Source organism: Kogia breviceps, chromosome 3 (assembly GCF_026419965.1).
Source record: "Kogia breviceps isolate mKogBre1 chromosome 3, mKogBre1 haplotype 1, whole genome shotgun sequence".
NCBI classification, from domain to species: Eukaryota; Metazoa; Chordata; class Mammalia; order Artiodactyla; family Physeteridae; genus Kogia; species Kogia breviceps.
Genome location: NC_081312.1, coordinates 4,917,102 through 4,931,829, shown reverse-complemented (window position 1 = coordinate 4,931,829; position 14,728 = coordinate 4,917,102). Strand labels below are relative to the sequence as shown.

Here is a 14,728-nt window from a genome sequence, read left to right as displayed (position 1 = left end):
AGAGAGAAACAACAAGTTTCAACAGGTTTCAACCCAAGGCAGTATAGAACTACACACCACGATGCTGCAGGGGAAGGGGGAAGGAATAATGGGGAGGGGTTGCTGCCCAGTGTGGATGGTGAGAGACGGCTCTGTCTTGGCCAGGCCGCTGTAACACAGTACCATAGGCTGGGTGGCTTATAAACAACAGATATTTATTTCCCACAGTTCTGGAGGCTGGAAGCCTGAGGTCAGGGTGCCAGCATGGTCGGGTCCTGGTGAGAGGTCTCTTCCTGGCTGCAGATGCCCGTTTTCTCACTGTGTCCTCACAGGGCGGAAGGAGCAGAGGAGCTCTCTGGAGTCCATTAGGGCACTAATCCCATTCACAAGGGCTCCACCCTCATGACCTAATTACCTCCCAAAAGTCCCACCTCTTAATTAATACCATCACATTGGAGACTGGATTTCAACACATGAATTTTGCTCCAGGAAACATTTAGTCCTTAGCAGGCTCCCTCTCTGCCATGGTTATATTTCTTATTTTATTTATTTATTTAAAAAATAAATTTATTTATTTTTGGCTGCGTTAGGTCTTTGTTGCTGCATGCGGGCTTTCTCTAGTTGCGGTGAGCGGGGGCTACTCTTCACTGCAGTGCGGGGGTTTCTCTTGTTGCAGAGCACGGGCTTTAGGCGCACGGGCTTCAGTAGTTGTGGCTCGCAGGCTCTAGAGCGCAGGCTCAGTAGTTGTGGTGCACAGGCTTAGTTGCTCCGCGGCATGTGGGATCTTCCTGGACCAGGGCTCGAACTCATGTCCTCCGCATCAGCAGGCGGATTCTTAACCACTGCACCACCAGGGAACCCCTGCATTGGTTATATTTTAAACCGACAGGGGTTAACACAGGGAATTAATTTACAAAAACAATGGGCCAGAGACCCAGGAAAGGCTGAACCACGAACAAGGGCCCAGACCAGGAAGGCCACCACCGGGATTGCCGAATTCAAAGGTGTGCAGCAGGGAGTTGACCCAGGCATCAGAAAGCAGGGTGACAGCTGGAGGTACAGCCGTGGATGCGCTGGTGTCTCTGTGATCTTTCTCACCAGAAAACCAAGTACTGGGAAGCCTTGCACGGAGGGGTGCTTAATATGGGAACTGGACTGGAAGTGATTTCCCTCCAGAGCCTGTCTTTCCAATTCCCAACACAAAACAGCCCTCAGCGTCAGGGCGGGGGTAGAACCAATGAACAAACGAATGAACGAACGAACTAACTGCACTGCCACCTCCTGCTTTAAATTCAGCCTGTCATTTACACACTGCATATGCCTGTACATAGCAGAGCTGACACTTTATTTCAGCCTTCCAAAATTGAGCATTTGATCGAAGAAACCCAATTTTCACCCAGAACCCCAGCGACCAGGGAGTCTGGGAAGCAGAGCAGGGAGGAAGGTGCCCAGCCCATCCTTCCTTCCCAGGAGGCAGAGGGAGAAAAACTCCCCACAGACCCAACACTGCTGGTCCAGGGACTGGATGGGGAGGGAGAAGGCCTGTTCCCAGGTTTTGGTCGGTGCAGTGGGTGGGCGGCGGGGGAAGCATGGAGCTGGGGCACCAGAGAGGGCCAGAGTTCAGCTTCCACAGAGCTGAGTCTCTGGGCCTCCTTCCCAGGCCTGTATTTCACAGGGCAGTGGGGAGCTTTTCTGTAGAAGATCATTGATCGGGGGGAGAAAAATCAATTAAAGCCCATTGACTGAAAAAGTAACTTGGGCTGGAATTTTTCTAGGGGAAAAGAAGCTCCAAACCGTAACTTATCTACTGCTCTATTAATAACACACAAAGCCACAGCCAATAAATAGAACAAGTGTGAAGCGTATACATTAACTTTATACTGAAAAGGAAGGAGCCAGTGAAGCCAGGGAGAGAAGGATGACGTATGGGGACGGGAAAAGGGAAAACAACAGAGGAGGAGAGGAAAGCCCGGGAAGAAGCCAGGGAGACAAGGTGCAGAAAAGAGAGAGACTCAAGAGGGAGAGCTGGGTGCAGACGGGGAAGCGGTGGGCGACAGGGCCACAGCCCCACAGAGACAGCGAGAGGCCCGGGTGATGAGAGGGCGACTGTGCCTGTTCTCCCATAAATAAGAACTCTATCTAGTTCACCAGGAATATAAAAATATGCCATGCTTCTGGAAGCAGGCTCCAGCTCCTCGGCCCTGAGTCGCTGACGTAACCCATAACCAGGGGGAAAGAGCCTTGATGCGATCCTCAACCTGCTTCCTAGTGACCCAGATGTGCGCTGCCTGCCTCCTTCCAGCTTATTTCCCGCACTTGCTCAGAGTTCAGTAGATAAGCTCGTTTTCAATTCTTTACATCCTCCCTTGCCTCGCCTAAGGTGACCATTACTAACTAAAGAGTGGGTACATTGCCGTTCCTTTCTTCATGCTCATATAACATAAAGATTATCTCTATATCTACATCTGGGGGCGAGGAGAGGATGGGGACGGAGGGGAGAGAGGAGCCGCCAACATATACACACAAGCGCAACCCCAAGCCTGCTGCCACACGGAATATAAACGGCGCACTGACCAGAGAACAGAGGTTGCTCAAACAGGGAGGGCTTCCGTCCTGTCCGGCTGGAATGCTGAGGAGGTGGCCTTGGAGGCGGAAGTTGAAGGATCCAGCAGGCAGAGGTGGAGCCTGGGGAGGAAGACCTTCCCGAAGGAAGGAAAGGCGGGGAGGGACAAGGCACACCCGGTGTGACTGCAGAGTGACATCTTGCAAAGGAGGAAGGAGTAGGGCTGACAGGAGGCTTGTAAGAGGAGGTTAGGGTCAAAGAGCTGACTTGGGTCTGCCTGGATGATCAGAGTTCACAGGCGATGATGGCCGTCAACCAGGACGAGCCGGGAAAGGCCCTTTCAGCTCAACCTACCACCTGAATGCCTCGCCTAAGTGTCTCACGTGGCTGGACGGCTGAACCCAGGCCACGGCAGTGAAAACATCAAATCCTAACCACTAGGCCACCGGGGAACTCCCCTCTGGGCTCCAATTCCACGACGCCCACCAAGTTAGTGGATTCTAACACTGCCTCTTCCGCCTGGAGCGACAGCCTCCCTGAAGGCCGTCTGGTCCCCGGTGGGCCTGCTCTTCGTGGACCCCTGGGCGCCTGGCGGGGTGGCTGCCACGCGGGAGCACCTAACCTAGTGACTTGAACTCGCCGTTCTCTCGCTTTCTGTGTAGTTTGCTGGGGAAACTGATGACGCCACCACACCTTCTGAGTGCTGGGGGCACAGGAAGCGGCTCTCCAGGGATGCTCTCAGAGGTGGGGGGCCGACAGGTACGAAGGGAGCATTCTCAGGCAGTAAGTCACATAACCTGCTCTTTAATTACGAGGGAAGGGGGCACATAGGTAGAACGCTTGAAAATGGCGAACCACTTCACTACTCTTAGGTTTTGAAATGGGGAGAAAGCTCCCAGCCAAGATTCTTCCTTCTGATAGGGAGTTGGTACAGCTGTCTAATGTATCCAAAAGAAAAAAAATAAAAATAAAGTATCCAAAAGATCTGATACAAAATGGGAAATGATGGGAAAAAAGCACAAATTTAATATAGATACTTTGGCTTCTACAAGCTTTTCTTCATTTGCTACTTAAAAAAAATATATAAAATACTTGTTTATTTGTACACCCATGTTCACAGCAGCATTATTCACAACACCTAAAGCGTGGAAACAACCCAAGTGTCCACTGAGGGATGAGTGGATTAGCAAAATGTGATACATATACGTAAGAAGGACCATTATTTGGCCTTCACAAGAACGGAAATTCTGACATACCTTATGACATGGATGAATATTGAGGATATTCTGTTAAGTGAAATAAGCCAGACATAAAAGGACAAACACTGCATGATGTACTTACACGAGTGAGGGACCTAGAACAGTCAAATTTACAGAGACCGCAAGGGAATGGTGGGTGCCGGAGGCTGCAGGAAGCAGCAAGTGGGGAGTTACTGTTCAACAGGAACAGAGCTTCAGTTTGACGAGATGAAACGAGCCCCGGGGACGGACGGTGGTGATGGATATCCAACAATACAAACGTACTTAACACCAACGAACTGCATGCTTAAACAGGATTATGATGGCAAGTTCTATGTCTTTTACCACAATAAAAAAAGCTAAAAGTAAAAATACGTGTGATAACTGCACACAAATATAAACAAACAAACAAACCAAAAAACCACCTCAAAAACCCCAACTGCTCAAATCCTAGTTCCCGGAAGCAAGCGACACTGTTTTGCCATGTTTACTTTCCACTTCTCCTATACCTTTCCCTCAACAGAGTTGGGATTATAATATATACATAAATGTGTTACATTTTCGCTTATTATTGTATCGTAGCATTTTTTCATATTAGAAACGTTTACATAATTAAAAATCATTACATATAAAACCGATCCCGTGGATTCCATATGGATAGACCATAAAATTACCGAGACAACACTTTAGACAAGCAGAACGGTAACACCCCCTTCAACGTCCCTTCCCCTCCATCCCATTCCCTGGTCTCTCGTTCCCCAAGGGAACAACTTACAGTCTCCGCTGTGGCAGTAGGTCAAGAATGGGCCCCTGCAAGCTCCTCGCACCCCAGGACAAGGGTTTACACGAGAAGCCCAGTGGGAGCAGCAGGTTCACGGCTCCACAGGGCCTGAGCCCCGACTCTGCAACTCCCTCGCCTTTTCCACACGGTCACAAGATAACACCGCAGTCCTGGTCATCACGCCGGTTTCTGGGCAGGAAGGAAGAAGAGGGGCTGTCTTCTCTTGGGGCTTTATCTTTTTATTAGAGAACGGAAGCCTCTATAGTAATATGTTTTCCTTAATATTTCACTGGCCAGAACTGGGTCACATTCTTCCCAACTCCTTTTCACATCCATCGCTGGCTGAAGGAAGTAAGACTGCCTTGCGGGGGTGGGGGAAAGGGACTTCCTGGCGGTCCGGCAGTTAGGACACTGTGCTTCCACTGCTGGGGACCTGGGTTCGATACCTGGTCGGGGAACGCAGATCCCACAAGCCATGTGGCATGGCCCAAAAATAAATAAATAAAAATTAAAAAATTTTTTAAAAAGGACTGCCTTTGCTGTTTAGCCAATCATGATTTATCCCCCGAGCTAAGAGAGTTCCACACTCTTCCCGAAGGAGATTTCTACCTGCTACCCGAAGAGAAAACTGGGGCTCTGTAAGGAGGGAGCACTGGGTGCTGGGAGAAGAGTGGTCGCTGGTCAGACACCAGAGTGGATGCCACAGGGACCTGATGTATTCTGCTAAACAAACGCACACACGTACATCCGCGTGACATACGGTTACATGTTCAACCACTCCTCGAGGCCGTTTCTAGAAGGGATTTCTGATGTACAACCCTCGCTTACATAAAGGCTATGTGAGAGTCAGCAGCTAACATCGAGCTGGTGGAATAACGTGATGGACCACAGTCAAGTCGCCTCCCATCTCCATAGGCTCCTATGACAGACACAGCCAATAAGACGAAGATTCACATATTAACATTTGGTATGTAACAGGTAAGTCACTAAATCTGGATCCTAAAAAAAGCAACGGTTTGAAGAGAGGATGGGGAAAGGCAATTTAAAAGCTCCATACATGTGAAAGCAAGCAGTGGCTGGTTTGCAGCTCTGAACACTGAAAGGGGTGAGTTCTAGTGAACCTTGACACCATGAAGTCACAGCTGAACATGGCCAGGCCGCTACAGGTGGAAGCCAGAAGCGGACCGACTAGTCTTTCATCGAGTAGGTTTTACATCTAGAATTCAATGGTTTGGGGAAAGAAAAAAGGGATGAGTAAGCATCCAAAGGAAACTACCACTTCATGGCTGGAGAGATGTGTGTCAGCAGATCTATAAAACACCTCTACCCGCCTGTAACACAAGCGGCATTGTTACCTGCTTACCACTGGAGTAATACATGAATCAATAAGGCATTTACTTCGACAGGAAATGGTCTTTCTACGTGGACTCCCTCTTTGTTGTGGCAGTTGCACTGGGGGTTTGCTTGTAGTAAAGTATTTGCTTTGAGAGGGCTGGAGGAAGACCGTGTGGGCTTTGTGCGGGTCAAAATAAGACCGTTTTTCCAAAGCACAGTCTCCTTAAAGTGTTTCATTTTTGAAGACGCTTTTGAGAAATAATTAGAAATATACACTTTCATGTAGTTTGGGACAAGCAATATTCTTCACTTGTTTCACATTATAAACCAGTTTTCACTGTTTGAATTTCCTAGAATTATGTCTAATTTCCAGACAGTTGTCTATTTGCTCGCACACGTGGAAATTCATACTACTCAAAAAATCTTAAGGACGAGTAAGCTAAATTCAGGGTTCCCAGAGTCTGATTCCTTTAAGACTCTGCCACGCTGCTTAGCCCATGAAGCAGCATTTTCCTGTCCCCACCAACCCCCATCAAAGTACACCACCATTTATTTAACACTTAGGGTGTTCCAGGCCCTGAGTAACTCAGAGGCATGAACAGCTACGAGAAAGCAGAAGAAACATCCCTACCTTCCGGAAGCTTCCAACTCAGGAAATACCTACAAGTAATTAAAGTAAAAGACAGCTAACTGCTTATCAAGTTGGGAATTTTACATGCTGCGGGGAAACGGAAGACCAGGGAGGGCGTTATTTGCAACTGGAGGGTCTAGGATGCCTTGAGGCAGGCTCAGAACTGAGCAGGGAGGCTGGTAGACGTGAGGAAGGCATTCCTTAAAGAACGGAGTATGAACAAAGGCGGAAAAAGAAGGGGCAGATTCACCAACAATGACGCTTCTGTGAGGGAGAACTGCGGGGGTGGGGTGGTGCCAGGAAGGAGCAGGAGGGAGAGTGAAAACCAGGAAGAGGTGAGGGAATTTATTTCGTACCTATTACATGCCAGGAGCATTGTACGTATTATTTCGATCAAACGTTACAACCATCTTGAATAGTAATATTCTGATTTTACAGATCAAGAAACTGGCCCATAGGGGGTTTCCTGGTGGCCTAGTGGTTAGGATTCCGGGCTTTCACTACGGGGGCCCAGGTTCAGTCCCTGGTCAGGGAACTGAGATCCCACCGGCCACGTGGCCCAGCCAAAAAAAAAAAAAAGGACAAAGAAATGTGAGTAGAGGGAGGAAAAAGAAGAGGACTGAAAACTGGGGCATTATTCCAAGGTGAGGTTGCCAGACAAAACACATGACAGCCAGTTAAATCTGAATTTCAAATAAACAAGGAAGACTTGTTTATTTGAAAAACCAAAAACAAAGAAAGAAACTGGCCCAGAGGGGTCAACAAACTCACCTGAGATCACTTAGCTGATAAACAGTGGAGCAAATATTCAAAATCGGGTCTGTCTGATGGAAACTCCTATTTTTTTCCTGCTATGCCATGCTTCCTGAAAGCCCAGCCAAGGACTCGGGACTTGATTCCTCCACGTGCAGCAGGGGCGGAAGGCACAGGGAGGAGCATCACCGGGCACCTCTCCTCTGACAGGGCGGACCACGTGTCCCGCACTGGGCGGACGGGAAACTCCCTGCCCGCAAAGCACGTGCAGTTTTGTGGCTGCGCAACATTAACAGCCATTTTCATTATAATGTGAGGACAATGACAGCAATTTGGGCTGAATGCTATGGAAATTCCCTTCCAATGAAGGCTTCCTAGAGAGGTCATCTGAGCTGTTTTGGAAGAGGAATAAGGTTGAAGGAGGTGAGAAAGGATCTCCTACGCAGAGGAAAACGAACAGTCTGAAAACAAAGGTGTGAACTCTTGTAGTGCATGTATCCGGGGTAGTGGGAAGGACAGAAGACCGAGGCCGGCAGGTTTACAAATGCCTGGCTGAGAAGCAGCTCCGTCCTGAGTTTGAACTGGAGTAATGTGGTCCCATCTGCATGTTAGAAAAACTCAGGAGAGCCTTGGGAACAGAGAGGGCTGGAGGCAGGTAGAGCAGCTGGTTGCCAAAGGTTTCGGTGAGAGAGAGCCAAGGCCTGCACCAAGACAGTAATAGCAGGAATGGAGAAAAGGTGGTTTGGAAAATATTTCGGAGGACTTGGTGGCTACACACAGGGGATTATGGAGCCAGAGGAGTCAAAGATGATTTCCAGATTTCAGCCCCGGGCAACTGGGTGTGACTGGTGAGAGGGTAGGTGCTCGAGAGGAAGAGGGCAAGGAGGTTGTTAGGGAGACCCCGTGGGACACTGAGTAGGGACAGTGGATGTGGGTCTAGAGCTCTGTGGAGAATCCAGACTGGAGACAGAAGCTAAGACTGCTCCGCACGCAGGCGGCTGTTAAGGCCACGGGGATGGGTCAGGTGACACAGGACAGCACGCAGAAGAGGGGCAAGAGGAGGAGAAGGCAGAAGCGAGAAGATGGACAGCAGATGGACAGCAGAGCTAAGGGAGGAATCCGGGGACCGAGCAGCCGGCCACATCAAGTGCAAGAGAGGATGAGAAAACGAGGTCAGAAAAGCCTCACCTGGGCTGGGCACCACAGCAGGTGAGGACACGGTTCCTGCAGCTCAACAGATGGAGCAGAGACTCCCAACACAGACCTGGTCTCAGGAGGCTTAGCTGGGAATGGAAGGAGATGGGCAATGGCTACAAGGAGACACAGGGTCAAGAGAGAGCCTTGTTTCTGAAGACCCTGAGAGGGACTTCCCTGGTGGTGCAGCGGTTTAAGAATCCACCTGCCAAGGCAGGGGATGAGCCCTGGTCCGGGAGGATCCCACATGCTGCGGAGCAAACTAAGCCCGTGAGCCACAACTATTGAGCCCACGTGCCACAACTACTGAAGCCCGCGCACCTAGTCTGTGCTCTGCAACAAGAGAAGCCACCGCAATGAGAAGCCCGCGCACCACAACAGAGAGTAGCCCCCGCTCGCTGCAACTACAGAAAGCCCACGTGCAGCAACGAAGACCCAACGCAGCCAAAAATAAATATATTTTAAAAAATAATAATAATAAATAAAGACCAGGAGAGACTTAATCCAAAGAAAAAGAGCCAGGGACAAACGGCAGAAGAGCCAGGGACAAGGAAAGAGCCAGGGACAGACGAGAGACGACAGTGATGGCACAGAGCCCAGAGGAAGGGGAGGGAACATAGGTAGAGACAGGACACAGGCTCGACCAGGAGTGGCCACAAAGGGACAGCTGGTGTCTGAGGGAACGAATTCTGGCCCCTCAGACTTTCTTGAAGTAGGAGGCATTGGAACTGGGCTACTGCAGTGGGGATGGGGAGAAGGACACAAGCAGATTTCTTATGAACTTTGAGGCAAGTAATTTAAAGAATCTGCTGAGCAAAATGGTGGAGGGGGGCTGAGTTGGGACAAGTAAAAAGAAATGTCAAGTGACATCACTTAGGTGGTGCCGGGGACCATAAGTCACTGCAGAAATCTACACACACAAGTGGCGTTTCTTCCAGTAGATCCCAGGATCTCAGAAGTATACAAAAGTGAGTCGACCCAAGGGTGGCGGTTTATCAGCCATAAGCAGTGTGGGAAGCTGAGGATGCTGGTAATCAATTGTGGGGTTGTGGTCTGGGAAGGAAAGAGGGATTAGAAAATTGAAGGTCTGAGGCCGAAAGAAAGGGATAACAGGAAAGACGGCGTGAGAGTTGGAGTGGATAGGAGATTGGGAGTTTCATGTTCCAAATGTGGGACTTCCCTGGTGGTCCAGTGGTTAAGACTCTGTGCTCTCAATGCAGGGGGCATGGGTTCGATCCCTGGTTAGGGAACTAAGATCCTGCACGTTGCACAGCGCAGCCAAAAACAAACAAACAAAAAAAGATTCCAAATATGGCACTGCTCCTAGGAACGACAAGGACCAGGATATGGCAGCCCAAGAGGTGGGAATGAAGGTAGCTGGAGTTTCGGAAGCCAATATAAAGAGGCTGCAGTGACTCGAGACGACTCAGGAGCCGGTATGGCTTAGGTCTGAGAGAAAGACATTACGTAAGTTTAAGCGCCACGTCTTCGATGAGCACGGGAGACAGTGAGGAGACGGTAGAGAGGGGCATTGTGGGGTGATGGCTTTAGCCTCCATGTCAGTCAGCACTGCCTTTGGTATGATTTGGTCAGACAGTCACTAGGAAAAGATCCAGGCAATCCACGATCGCGATCGCGTTCTTGCTGTAATGGCACCGCTGTTTACGCAAAACAGTGCAAGGACACTCCCAATCCATCCCTCGGGGAATAAGAGGATGGCATGGTTTAGAATATGATAGTTCTTCCTTTGCACCCACCCTTTAAATCCCCCAATTAAAACTGTACACGAGCGCTAAGGAAGTTTGCCGGCAACCCTGTACTGGGACGTGGAGAGAGGAGACCAATGCTCATCCTCTTCTGTCTGCTACCTCTGGGCTGTTGTTTCCCTGAGTGGCAGCTGTTGACCCCACCGTGACGACGACACCCTTGCCAAGTCTTCCTGGGTCTACCCTTTCCGGCCAAAGCGCCTCTGTGTCACAAGGGGAAAAGTGACCAGTAAGACACAAGCAGCTGGATCCCAATGTCTACCCACTTCCAAAAAGAGCTCCAGTGTTGAGAAGTTGAGTTCTGATTGACACAGAAAACACAAGAGCAGTTGTTTACCCTACTTTTAGTAGACAGTAATCCACCTAGCTGGGGGAGATTCAAAACTTATCACTGATATGACAAATCTCTTTAAGAAAAGTCTGGCTGGCAAATGAATTCTTATCTGCTCTAAGAAACCAAGTAAGCACTGGGTCCTACCTATAAGGATGAGCCCTAAAAGCCGCACAGAAACTGAGAGGTCAGTGGCAGAGGCTAGCTCACCTGGAACGAGGTGGTAAGAAGGAAATATAATCAGTCCTGCGGAGCATCAACCCTTCACGCGGTTTACTTACCACCCAGCTGATTCCTATAAGCCTGAAGACTGGCACCACCGTCAGGCCCGTTTTAAAGCCCAGGAAATGAAGAGCTAAGAGGCTACAGGACCTTGTGGATGTCGCCTGGATGACCAAGGGCACAGCCAGGCCCTGTTGGCGTGACACTGGTCCGCTCCTGCCACTCTTCAGTTTTGCCTCCCTAAGTACCTTTGCAGCTGGTCTACCTGCCAAGGCCTGCAACTCCAAGACCATTTCCATGATTAATCCCCAAGTTCAGGCGGGAATTTGAACAAGGAATGGCTCATAAAAAACGAAAAAGAAGAAGAAGAAAAAAAAAGGACATGATGTCGGTAACCAAGTACTGAGAAAACATCAGGCATCTCAATAGCAGTTCTGGTGGATTAATTTGCTAATTTGATGAGTTTCTGAGGCAAAAATAGCCCTTTTACACTGAGTGCTATGGGCTTATCACAAATATTTACAAATTTATCACTTAATTTATTTTATCTACTTCCTTTTCACATAGAAATCAACATTTCAGAAAAAAAAAAAAAAAAAAAAAAGCTGGTTTGCAGCCAAGCACTGGCCTTGGCGCTTGGTGGCTTATTTACCTCTCCAGTCCCAGGTGAAATGTCCCCTCCTCAGGAAGGGCTTTATCTGACTAGCCTGGGCTGGGTCCACTTGTCCCCAGACTCTCCACTTCTTGTCAGGACTGCCAAGTGGAAGGGAGACCGGTATCTCTGAGCTCTCTGGCCATGGCCTGCCTCCCATCTGGGCGCATTGTCTCGTTCACGGCCGTATTCTCCAGCCTGGCAGAGTAGGGGCTTGACAAACAGGGATGAACAGCTGGGCTCACCCAATCCGCCCGTCCCTCCTCTTTCGCAAACGGAGAGGATCCCTAACAGAGGCCGCGTGTCTACCCACTCTCACAGTGCTCGTCCTGTTCCAGCACTGACCTGCCGCACACACCGATGCAGGAGTGGCTCAGCTTCCTGGATTTCTGCACTGCAGTAGGTATGCTGTGAAACAAGGCACCGCGGATTGAGACAGAACTTTCCATTCATTCTGTTCAATCACACGGGTGACATTCATTTGGATGGGCAGGTGGCAGGAGCAACTGCAGTACAAAGAAGTTGATTTAGCTTCTTCTTTGGAGGGGCACACGACGAGCAAAGCAGAGAAAAACAAGGTGAAGTTATCACTAGAGAGCTCAACTTTCCTTAGGTTGATGGGCAATAACCAGATTCACCTACTGTACTAAACCACTTAGCCTCAGGAAGAGTTTGACTAAGACCCTATAAAAGCGAAGGACATAAAACATTGCAGAAGTGGTGTTAGCTTTATACACTTGTATAAAGTAAGGTATAAGGTATTTCACCACAATTTAAGCTCCAAATCTAATGTATGCATTGATTTGGGGGGAAGGGAGGAGTATCCCCTGAATAGCCCAGGTTTCAAAAATTCCACGATCAAGAACACACTGTAGTTTAGATGATTAGGAAAATGTGTACACACCTATGGTTTTTCAATTAACTTGTATTGATCCAAACTAGGGGTAACTAATTTAGATGCAGAAACACAAATTTTCATGCTGATTTTTCTACATGTTTTATGGGAAACTCAGCATGGATCTGGAACAGGGTCCGACCAGCAAATGTAAAAAGGTTTTTAGCCTAACAAAAGGCAAAGCTCTAGCTGCAGCCCCATCACTACGCTGCAATGTAACCTTCAAGAGATCCTCTCTCAGCTGGTTTCCTTAACTGCAAAATAGAGACTGGGCTAATATTCTCCATACAGTAACCGATGCACAGCACCGACTACCTGCTAAAAGTAACTCCAAAAGAACTAGACATTAGAAGTAACCAAAAAGCAATTTCATGAGACAGCCAAACTACTTTGAGGTAAGGGAAATTACTTAGCATGAGTTCACTGCCTGAGTCGTTTCCGATCTGTTAGAAATAAAAATAAGGTAGAATCAGATTTCATCGCTAGCCTCCCTATAATTAATAAATGAGAAGATACTCTGGAAAAAAGAGAGAAAGAGATACTAGGTGTCTCTCAATTCACATCCTTTATTCTTCCACCCCTCCCACCCTCTCCCCTCCTCTCCACACATGTCCCTTCCTAAACCACATGGTCTTAAAGCTGAGCTGGAAATTTAATGGAGGTTTCCAGAACAGAACCATTAGGAATGAGGGAGGAGAGAAGCCATCCAAAGAGCTGTGGGTAATAGTCCACACCTTTGTCCTGTGCTGTCCTGTCAAGGGACACACTCCTTGCAGGATATGTGTCACACCTCCTCAGCCATTAGTGACCTCTGACCTCTCAAAGATTCTAGAAACTTTACACAACTCTTGCTTGGGATTCTTCCAACCTTCTACTTTCTTCTATAGTTGTTGACATTCATTTCCACAGTGGACTGGAAGTCTTGTTGGAGCTTTTGAGACACCTAAAATGGCCAAGCACTTTCACACAGAGGTCCTCTCTGTCATGGTGCCTTCATTTTTTGATGAACCAACCAACAAACACTCATTCTTATGTACAAGGCATTAGGCTGTAGACGGACCCAGCCGTGGTCTTTGCCCTCACAGTTGGAAGGATAAAAGCACGCAAACATGGCTGTAAAATACCCAGTTTAATTAAGTGGGGTAGTCAGTTTTCTTGCTGCCAAGACAAAAGGACTTTAGAAGTTCAGAGGGAAGGTTCATTGGCCCAGTTTACTCTGCCCAAACAGAACACGATAAAAGCAGTGAAATTATCCCTACCTTTAGAGGCCCATGGCTCTGGAACTGCACTTTAACCTGTCCTTTTAAATGGATTTTCACCTTTAGCAGCAAATGCAAGCAAGCTAGAGCAAATACAGCATCGTGTCTTTGCATGCCTATTCATAAGGTACTCCATAGCTAAAGAACAGAAAACAAGAATCTCTCCCACCATGGAAAACTCAAGACCTATCTAACAGGTCACCTGCTCTGGGGCAATTTTTAAAAGCTCTTCATGCAGCAGGTGAAAAGCTGGAACGTCTCAGTGCTTTCTCCCACCTACCACCCTTCCTGACAGATAAACCCTTTTCAGCTTTCTCCACTTGACTGTGAAGTCTGTAGACCTATGACTCAGAAGCTAGGCTGCCTAACTGGGTACTTCCCCCATTTCTCTTGTATCTATGGGGAAGTATCAACTACTTGCAAAGACATCCTCCCATCAATTACTAGAGAGTGGGGAAAGTGAAATTAATTAAGCCACATAAAAATTCTCCCACAACTCGTTTTCATTTGTGAAATATTTATGCAGAATTTATAAGCAAGAAATGACTTATTTCAACAGACTTGACTTTGTCAAACTGTGTGGGTGCTGCACTCCAATGGGAATTACTCAGGATTTAAAACTCAAATTCAAAGAGACAATGATCTAACTTTTCACTCCCTATACCAACATCCTCAAATATCAAGTCCAATGCCGTTGAAAAGTAAGTAGGGACTAAATGAGATTGACAAAATCACTTTTTAATCAGAATACACAAACCTCTTTCCCTAAAGGGTCTCAAGAAAGACACCTGCTTGCTTTAACAAGTTGGATCTAAGATTAATGTATATGTTACAGTTCAGAATAATCACGGTGTTCACCTCCAAGAACACTGTTGCAAAAAATAAGGCTAAACGTTGTGAATATACACGTTTGAGAAATTCACTCAGCCGTTAAATTGGCCAAACGGGTACAACAAAGACACACCTTCCCATCTTCTCACTTTCACATGATTTTCTTTCTTAAAAACCAGTTTTTATTTCTATTGCTTCAAAGTCAGGTCGACCAAAACAATGAATAAGGGCAAAACCACTTCGCTGCAACATAGTTAACTATTCAGGAAGGGTTAATTGCCGCTAATTCGTGCCAGGA

The 14,728-nt window shown here is 47.8% G+C and overlaps 1 long non-coding RNA gene across 2 annotated transcripts; it reads right to left on the bottom strand.

Moving 5' to 3' along the window:
- Positions 1 to 502: 502 nt before the first annotated feature.
- Positions 503 to 7,428, bottom strand: LOC136793761 (uncharacterized). 2 transcript variants are annotated; one of them, XR_010839408.1, is made up of 4 exons: positions 7,299 to 7,428; positions 4,556 to 4,750; positions 2,554 to 2,678; positions 503 to 840 (listed from the first exon to the last, which is right to left on the bottom strand). It is a non-coding gene; the product is annotated as an uncharacterized lncRNA (long non-coding RNA). The 2 variants fall into 2 exon arrangements; XR_010839407.1 differs by lacking the exon at positions 7,299 to 7,428 and adding an exon at positions 5,390 to 5,409.
- Positions 7,429 to 14,728: the final 7,300 nt, after the last annotated feature.